The sequence below is a fragment of the Schistocerca nitens genome, chromosome 3 (assembly GCF_023898315.1).
Source record: "Schistocerca nitens isolate TAMUIC-IGC-003100 chromosome 3, iqSchNite1.1, whole genome shotgun sequence".
NCBI classification, from domain to species: Eukaryota; Metazoa; Arthropoda; class Insecta; order Orthoptera; family Acrididae; genus Schistocerca; species Schistocerca nitens.
In genome coordinates this window covers 348285022-348295192 of record NC_064616.1, presented here as the reverse complement: position 1 = coordinate 348295192, position 10171 = coordinate 348285022, and the positions used below count along the sequence as shown (strand labels likewise).

At 44.7% G+C, this 10171-nt stretch overlaps 1 pseudogene; it reads left to right on the top strand.

Annotated features, from left to right (window-relative positions):
* Positions 1–2396: 2396 nt before the first annotated feature.
* LOC126249897 (5S ribosomal RNA) lies at positions 2397–2514 on the top strand (annotated as a pseudogene).
* Positions 2515–10171: the final 7657 nt, after the last annotated feature.

Sequence of the window (10171 nt, the reverse complement as noted above, 5' to 3'; positions counted from 1 at the left end):
GTAACCTCCGCCATGCACCTTACGGTGGCTTGCGGAGTATCTACGTAGACGTAGATGTAGATGTGTATAAACGTTCCGTTAGGTGACATACTACAGTAGTGTAACTGAAGGGTGGTTCCGTGCCGTAGGATACTCCCGTGCAGAAGTTCAGTAGCGGTACCCGACATAACTTCCACCAAAACAGACGCATTCTGCTCTTCAGTATCTATGTGAACAGAGAGAGAATAGCAGCAGTTATACGTGGTATGAGTCCCAACACGCGTCAGGTGCCTTTCCTGTGGGGTTTCGGAATCACCTCACTCAGAGGCTGCTGCTAAGGTGTTTCGCCTAACACTGAGCGTCCATCGAAAGCGTCGTTCTCATGACAAACTAAATATTGTCTGAAATGTAATATCAGGTGCATAGTCAAGAGAAAGGCCTCAGTAGTTCAAAAATATTTTAAATGTTTTCGGCAGCACAATTTTTGTGGGGCTCATAAAGTCTCTCGTTGTTTATTGAAACACAGGTTGTGTGGCATGCGTGCGCATAGGTTTGCATCAGTTGCTATGGCTCAATAACAATGCGGTGTGACACACTTTTAACGTGTCAGTTGTTCACTTACGATTTTGGCGTTCCATAGATTCATTCCTATTGTACGTATTTCCTTCTCATACACTGGCGGTACTGTTGTGTACCATTAAACTTAAGCAATGGCACTCGCTAGGATTATTTCACTGCTGAACAGGTTTTTATTACGGAAATAAACGTTATACAACAGTGTGGCGGGATTGTAGTGTGCGGCTGGGTATCGACTATCGCTTCTTTCAGATATTCGCGATACTAACGGACTTCTTTGTGACACCGGTGCGTCTTAAATGTATTGCATTACAAGCGATTTACGGCTGCCAAACGAGTTCGAGTTTTTAAATTCAGTTATCATATTAAGAATACTCTCTCCATCTTTTGTACTACGGCTAAATATTTCAATTTCTTCCATGACAGCTACTATTTTAATTTTTTTTCAATTTTGTTCAGATTTTCTCAGTTGTCTTCGATTTCGAGAAGGTGGCATGTGCCTTTAATATGACAGTTAGCAGTTTAACAGATATTATTAATTCTTGAACTGAATATCACACCACACTAATCTGAAGACGCATTGACAAACTCATAAAATTACACATTGACCACCGACCTTTATTTTGTTTTATTTTATTGAAAAAAGAACCAAAACGAGTCATTGTACCTGCACATTCCAACAGGAAATTTGAAAATATCCTTCGAAACGTCAGAGAAAAAGCAAATGACTACTTTGAGAAGGTTCAAGCGTATTCTTAGCAAGAAGTCGTTCTTAACGCCTTTGACACTGTCAGGAGCAAAGTATTTAAAAACACACTGGGCCGGTAAGCCCAGGTTGAGAAATAAATACAGTGTTTATATGGACACAGCTGCTGAGTTTTTGGCGACTAAGCCCTAGAGAAATAGCCTAAGATAATACAAGAAACACTTTGTGGGAATCGAAACCTTCAACATTCCTAGCATTTCTTCTTCAATTTTATGCTTCTCGAGGAAAGTGCTCCGTGCAACACTAGGAACAACCTTCCAGCACTGACATGCACAATCTGGCTCCTAAAGCAGGAGACTGCTACGACTTGGTGAGCACATCTTGTGGAGAGTACAGTGGAATCTTGTCACCATACAGTGCCCCTCAACATTGCAACTGTTTGGCTATCAGGCCGATTTTACTAAACAGAGAATCTGTGAGCTTTCGTTTGTGAAATCTCATGTAAGGAATATCCCAGTTTTGGGAAGAGCGTGACAAGACGGGGAAACAATAAGTAGGGCACGGCGGCGCTGAACGATGTGGCCGAGTGTTTGTATCGACGGAAGGCGTTGCGTGAGCGGCCGCGGTAGCAGCGCACGCAGGCTCTAGCGATGACGTATCAGGTTTGCCAGCTGGCTTTTCTGATTAAGGTGCGCCGCGGTGTTCTGGTCACGGCAGCCGCATACGACGATGATTCACAAGAAGGTCGATAGCACGTTGCTTGTACTAGCCTTATTGAATACTGAGCACAATTTCTGAGCAGTGATTAGCGTGGGTGACGACAGATCTCTAGCGGAAGGGCTTGTGGCTTCCTGCTAGCTGCTCGCAGAGGCAAACGTCTTCTTTTGTTCTAATTCCTTCCGGGTGGTTCTCAGTTCCACACGACTAACAAAGCTATGTTGGGAGATTCAAAGCCGGCCATACTTCGCCCTGCGCTGTCTCGGAAGTGAGGAGCCGGCGGTCCTTCGCCGTTTGTGAATACCATGTTTAGTTTTATAGTCTGACTAATTTTCAACTTTAATGAGACATGGAAACTAAGCAATATATTTCGTACAAATCTCCGCTGTAAAATATGTAATAGTTATTCGTTAATAAAGGCAACGGCCTTACTGCAGTGGATATACCGGTTCTCATCAGATCACCGAAGTTAAACGCTGTCGAGCGTGGCCGGCACTTGGATGGGTGACCATCTGGGCCGCTATGAGCTGTTGCCATTTTTCGGGGTGCACTCCGCCTCGTGATGCCAACTGAGGAGCTACTCGACCGAATAGTAGCGGCTTCGGTTAAGAATACCATCATAACGACCGGGAGAGTGGTTTGCTGACCACACGACCCTCCTGTCCGCATCCTCAGCTGAGGATGACACGGCGGTCGGATGGTCCCGATGTGTGGCCTGAAGACGGAGTGCTGCTATTCGTTAATAATGGTATCCTCAACCTGCAAATAAGTTACATTCTTTCGCAAGTACAAAGACAACATTTTGCTTCTTTGAACATCTCAGTATAAGGTTCAAAATGGTTCAAATGGCTCTGAGCACTATGGGACTTAACAGCTGTGGTCATCAGTCCCCTAGAACTTAGAACTACTTAAACCTAACTAACCTAAGGACATCACACACAGCCATGCCCGAGGCAGCATTCGAACCTGCGACCGTAGCAGTCGCGCGGTTTCAGTATAAGGATATTTAAGGTACAAGTCAACGAGTACAATAATGAGTATAATTTCTGTATAAAATATTTTTCCGGATCCCTTCGATGCTGACACAGTAAGAAATTTTTTCTACACAAAATGTAAAAATGTAGTTGCTTTGGCCTACGAGACTAATGATACACAATTAGAGTCAGTCATGTCAAACAAATACCTGAAACCACCAGCTTTTGAGGATTTGAAATTGAATGGCCAGTTATACTTAGAGGTAGAATAAAAAGTAGGTTTCAGTCAGCTGAAAGGATGCTGAGAAAGTACAGCCTGTTTGCAAAAGACAGTACTCCTTAAACGATGTGTTGTAAACTGTGAACTGCTAGACAGTAGCCGGCCGGAGTGGCCGAGCGGTTCTAGGCGCTACAGTCTAGAACCGCACGACCGCTACGGTCGCAGGTTCGAATGCTGCCTCGGGCATGGCTGTGTGTGATGTCCTTAGGTTGGTTAGGTTTAAGTAATTCTAAGTTCTAGGGGACTGATGACCTCAGAAGTTAAGTCCCATAGTGCTCAGAGCCATTTGAACCATTTTGCTAGACAGTAGGTAAATTTCAACAGTCGAGATGTACGAATATTTTTGCGCGCTACATATCGCTCACGCAGAGTGAAGATAGAAGTATACTAAAATCTATTACATAAGTGCACTCCTTTTCTCAAACGATCTGTGAGTCGGCCAAAAAATAGCCTTAATACACGGTACAATAAAAAGTTCCCTCTTCCAGGTACTCAATAATAGTTTGTAATCCTTAGAGCTGTAGATGCAACTGCAGATACGGAATTCAGTTCTAAGCCTTGTTCCAAGCCTAGCTATTTCGCGCTGTACACGAAAATTATCGTTTCGATAACGTTTTTGGTTAAATAAATGTTGTTGGCTGTGAGCTGCATCAAACTAAAATGTGAAAACTGCCTCACTCCTTGCACAGCTTTGCTAACTATCACTCTTTTCTTTGCAAGTCACTTATGTACACTATGTTTTGTGAAAATAGCAACACCCAGGAAGAATGATCTGTAATGCGAAAACACAGTACCACGTTTTTACCTGATTATCATTTTATGTCAATACCATATAATAGTTTTTCTATAGATGAACGTTGGATGAATGTGCATACAGATACGAGCACACCCAACTATGCATTTTATTATCCATTTTAATACATTTATAAGCATCTGTTGTCTGTGTTGACACTGACAAACAGTATTTTAAATCTCTAACATGTGTCATATGGGCCACTGTGTCAAGAAGATTGCTCACGTCGAAAGAATTTTTTCCCAAATTTCTCAACGGCGGCCTTACACCATGCCAAGCAGTCGACCTCCGTAACCGGGATCTCTTGTACGATGGCGCACAACTCAGAAGTAGCTGGAGTGAATCCTAACCGTGAAAGAAATTTTCACCATCAGCATTTGACCGATAAGGGAGGAGACGTGTTAGCGTAAGCGCTAGTATGCTGGATTAAGTTCCAACCATCTCGGCTGTGTCTGACGAAGTGGGGGCAAGTCACACTGTTGATGTCTGCTTAACAACGTTTCGGGATCTCCCAGGCAAGAATAACATATAACTTCATCTTTTCCTTTATCTTCCCGAACAAGTGATGGATGGAGGATGTTACATAGGCCACGAGCGAGAGTATTCTTTACAAACAAATTTATCATTTGATGTACTTCTAGGCAACGTGATTCGACAACTTATCTTGTCAATGTACCTAAATTATTTGTCAGTCAGAGGAAGCAGTCTTCTCAGTTTATTTATTGGCTATGGCTACAGAAAAATATCACTGGTAAATAATTGTAGGACATTTTAAAAAAGTGTCACTTGTTTTAGTTGAAAACCAGTTCCCTCGACCTTGAATAAATGACCACAATCAAGATAAAACGTTCCCACAGCGTCCAATTACAAACTTAGCGAAAAGCCCCTTGACCTCTGTCACATTTACTTAATATGTACAGAGAAAGATACCAAGCGATATAAAGTGGAAAAAGCGTTCTGCGTAGGCTGTAATGAGACGAACATCCATAGAAAATATTTTAGGAAAATGTAGCAACTCTACAAAGTAGATGCATATAATCTGCTCTTGAATACTGCTCGGGTCTTTGGAGTGATCATTATATCGGGCTTTAGAAAGAGATTGAGCGACTCAGCAACGTGCTGCTACGGCTCTAGTTGTCACAACCATTTCCACACCAAAGTGCGACGTAGATGCTCGGTGAAGAGACATGGAAATCGTTGCAAGCAAGGAGGTGTTCTTCTCGCGAAACGCCGTCGGAAACAAAAATTAGAAAACAAGTATTTCATATATAACCACGAAGCCTTTCGAGACAAATTTGCTGGTCGATTTCCATTTAACGCGACTAGTGGGCCGAGAACATTGTGTATGAATATTTCAGACAGTATAAAAAGTACTTTCTCTCCGCCCCGTACGTCAATGGAATAGGAAAGGTTGGTGATAGACATTGCTACCAAGCATTCAGTACCCTACATTGTACATCTGGTAGTTGAGTGTTTACGCAGATGTAGCCAGATGAATCTTTTTGCATCTACACACAAACTCAGCAAACCACTGTTTAGTACATGACAAAGGATATTGAGCATCGTACCACAGGTTAGACTTTCTTTCCGTGCCAGTCCCGTATAGAGTACGGGATCAATGACTGCTTAAATGCCGCTGTGCGTGCTGTAATTACTCTGATTTTATCTTCATGGTCCCTACGGGAGCGATACGAAGGGGCTGAAGAATAGCTCTACATTCTTCAAGTAATATTGGTTCTTAAACTTCGTTAGTAGGTTTTCAGGGAATAATTAGCGTCTTTCTTCAAAATTCAGCCAATCAAGGTTTTTCGAATGGACCGAACCTACCGATACCGGATGTAGAGTTCGTCCCGTAGCGTAATGAGGTTGTGGACCGTGACGTCATAAGTGCGCAGACAGGAAAAGGACAGACCACCGGCAGTATTTTTTTGCATCCATATTGTTTTTTTTAGAATGTAGGTCGTGGTGAAAGGTTCTTGCGTGGCGTGGACCGAGACAGTTTGGTTGTGATTTGGCGAAGCGGTAACGAAGGCTTCCGTTAATCCAGTTTTTCAACATTCCCGTGGTTTGACTTTGGTCTGAGTTTCCTGTACTCACAGTTTTCCCATAATCCAGCCACTAGATAAACAATCTGACGGATAAAGTGAGCAGCATTCTGCGAATGTTTGTTTTTATTTACGAGAAAGTGTCGCTGAGCGCGTGTAGGAGGACGCAAGGTGACTTGGATAGAATTTCTGCTTAGTGCGAAGAATGGCAGCTTACTCTAAATGTGGAAAAAAGTAAGTTAATGTAAATTAGTAGGAAAACTAATTCTATAATCTTCGAATGCAGTATTAGTGGTGTACCGCAATAGAGCGAGAGTGGTTATTGGGAGAATTCTAGGAAAATGTAACTCGTCTATGAAGAACACTTGTGCGACACATTCTAGAGTATTAATTGAATGTTTGGGATCCCCACCATGTCGGAATAAAGGAAGACATCGAAGTAATTCAGAGGCGTCTTGCTAGATTTGTTACCTGCAAGTTCGATCAACAAGTGAGTATTACATAAATGCTTCGTGAACACAAATGATTCAAATGGCTCTGAGCTGTACGGGACTGAGGTCATCAGTCCCCTAGAACTTAGAACTACTTAAACCTAACTAACCTAAGGACATCACACACATCCATGCCCGAGGCAGGATTCGAACCTGCGACCGTAGCGGTCGCGCGGTTCTAGACTGAAGAGCCTAGAACCGCTCGGCCACACCGGCTGGCTCGTGAACACAAATGGGAATCCTTGGAGGGAACGATACTGAGAAAGTTAAGAGAACCGGCATTTGAGACAGACTGAGATCGATGTTACTGGCGCGACCGTAAATCTCTCGTAAGAACCACAAAAACTGGATACGAGATATCAGGGCTCGTACGGAAGCATAAAGACGGTCGTTTTTTCCTCGCTTCATCTGTGAGTAGGACAGGAAGGGGAAAGACGTGCAGTTGTCTACAAGGCATCATCCGCCATGCACTGTATGGTGGCTTACTGAGAGTGTATGCCTCTATGTATATACAAGCGGTGGACAGAAATATAGAAAAGCCAAAAGCACAACACTTTACCATGCCTAATACAGTGTAGGTAAGCTGTTGGCATTCAAAACAGCGACCAGTTGTCTCGAAATGGATAAATACAGGACCTGTGTGGTTTCCAAGGGAATGTCATACCATTCTTACTGCAGAATAGTAGCAAATTCAGGTAACGATAATGTAGGTGTATAGCGATCACGCACCTTTCTCTCCAAAGCAAAACACAAAGATATTACTGAGATCTGGTAACTGTAGTGCCGGAGGAGATGCGAAAATTCATCCTCACGCTCACAAAACCACGTCTAGACGCCCATCAGCCTAAGGGAACAAACATTGTACCATGAAATGGACCTGATTAATCAAAATTGTCACATTTTCCTTGATAGTAGCGTGACCTAGTGGAGTAACCATGGGTCCAATGGAATACCACGATATGGCTGCCCAAATCATCAGCGCTGCCCCCCCCCCCCCCCCGCCCCCCACCGTCATGTTTCACTCTTGAACGTAAACTCGGCCGTATTTGGAAATGCACTGAAACATGGCTCATCCGACAAATGACTTTCTTCTGTTGCTCCATAGCCCAGGATTTATGAATTTCGCGCCACATTTTCCTATTGTCACTGATGTGTGGTTCTGGAATTCCAGCTCACCATGCAATTCTCAGCATGTGGTTCTCCCTTTGTTTTATTGCTGACAGGGTTCGCAAGTGCGACATTCAGTTCTTCAGTGACCTTTGCAGCTGTCGTCTTCATACACTATTAGATCAAAAGTATCCGGACACCTGGCTGAAAATGACTTACAAGTTCGTGGCGCCCTCTATCGGTAATGTTGGAACTGAGTATGGTGTTGCCTCACCTTTAGCCTTGATGACAGCTTCCAATCTCGCAGGCAGGTGCTGGAAGGTTTCTTGGGGAATGGCAGCCCATCCTTCACGGCGTGCTGCATAGAGGAGAGGTATCGATGTCAGTCGGTGAGGCCTGGCACGAATTCGGTGTTCCAAAACATCCCAGAGGTGATCTATAGAATTCAGGTGAGGACTCTGTGCAAGCCAGTCCATCACAGGGATGTTATTGTCGTGTAATCACTCCGCTACAGGCCGTGCATTATAAACAGGTGCTTGGTCGTGTTGAAAGATGCAATCGCTATCAAAAATGGTTCAAATGGCTCTGAGCACTATGGGACTTAACATCTGAGGCCATGAGTCCCCTAGACTTAGAACTACTTAAACCTAACTAACCTAAGGACAAAATTGTTGAGGCTTTCGTGGCCACTTGTTGACAAACTGCCTATTGGCTTCTGTCTCGGGTTCTTCGGCCGACGTTCATCTAATGATTTTTCTGACGTTTCGCCAGCACGAGTGGCTGGCATTGTCAAAGCTTCACCCTGTTCACCACCGGCAATGGAGGGTGAAGCTTTGACAATGCCAGCCACTCGTGCTGGCGAAACGTCAGAAAAATCATTAGATGAACGTCGGCCGAAGAACCCGAGACAAAAGCCAATAGGCAGTTTGTTCACCTAAGGACATCACACACAGCCCGAGGCAAGATTTGAACCTGCGACGGTAACAGCAGCGCGGTTCCGGCCTGAAGCGCCTAGAACCGCTCGGTCACAGCGGCCGGCTGCAATCGTCATAGCCGAATTGCTCCTCAGCAGTGGGAAGCAAGATGGTGCTTAAAACATTAATGTAGGCCTGTGCTGTCATAGTGCCACACAAAACAACAAGGGGTGGAAGCCCTCTCCATAAAAAATACGACCACACCATAACACCACCGCCTCCGAATTTTACTGTTGGCAATACACACGTTGGCAAATGGCGTTGAGCGGGCATTCGCCATGCCCACACCCTGCCGTCGGATCGCCACATTGTGTACCGTGATTTGTCACTCAACACAACGTTTTTCCACTGTTCAGTCGTCCAATGTTTACGCGCCTTACACCAAGCGAGGCGTCGTTTGGCATTGAACTGCTTGATGTGTGGCTTATGATCAGCCGCTCGACCATGAAATCCAAGTTTTCTCACCTCTCGCCTAACTGTCATAGTGCTTGCAGTGGATCCTGATGCAGTTTGTAATTCCTGTGTGACGGTCTGGATAGATGTCTGCCTATTACACATTACGACCCTCATCAACTGTCGGCGGTTTGTCAACAGACGAGGTCGGCGTGTACGCTTTTGTGTTGTACGTGTGCCTGCACGTTTCCACTTCACTATCACATCGGAAACAGCGGACCTAGGGATGTTTAGGAGTGTGGAAATCTCGCGTACAGACGTATGTCACAAGTGACATCCAATCACCTGACCACATTAGAAGTCCGTGAGTTCCGCCGAGCGCCCCAGTCTGCCCTCTGAAGATGTCTAATGACTACTGAGGTCGCTGATATGGAGTACCTGGCAGTAGGTGGCAGTACAATACTCCTAATATGAAAATCGTATGTTTTTGGGGGTGTCAGGATACTTCTTATCAATAGTGTACTTCGTCACAATCCTCTTCAATGATCATCTGTCATTATCTATCAACCTACACTTTCGTCAACGTTGTGACTTAGCGGATAATGTTTTTCGGCTTTCCCTGTACGCGGTATAAATCTTCGATACAATGCCTCACGAAACACGTAACATTTCGGCTACCTCGGTTAAGGAAGCACCACAATACGAGCACCAACAATTTGCCGACGTTCGAATTAATTTAGCTCCCACATAATACCCTCACAACTACACTGATCACTGTCCTGACCAAGAATGACAATTGTAATGCAATTAGGGCATTACATAAGTGCCACACGTGGTCAAATACAACAGCGCCACCTGCAGACTTGGCTGCCATCTGCATTTACGGTCAAGTATGCACTTCCCGCGGTGTTTCCATATTTTTGTTCAAACCCTGTACGTGCGCATACATCGCGATTTTCGACCTCGTGCGCTTTCATCGGCAGTGAGGTGCGCAGTAGCAGCGGCCGTCAGTAGGCCGTGTGCGCAATGCCCCACGCCTTATCTCGAGTATCTAAGGGGGCGCAATTGTTGAGTCTATTCTAGCGGCGCGCCGGCGGGTCTACGACCGGCGCAGCTTTCGGAGGAGTTCGCCGAGC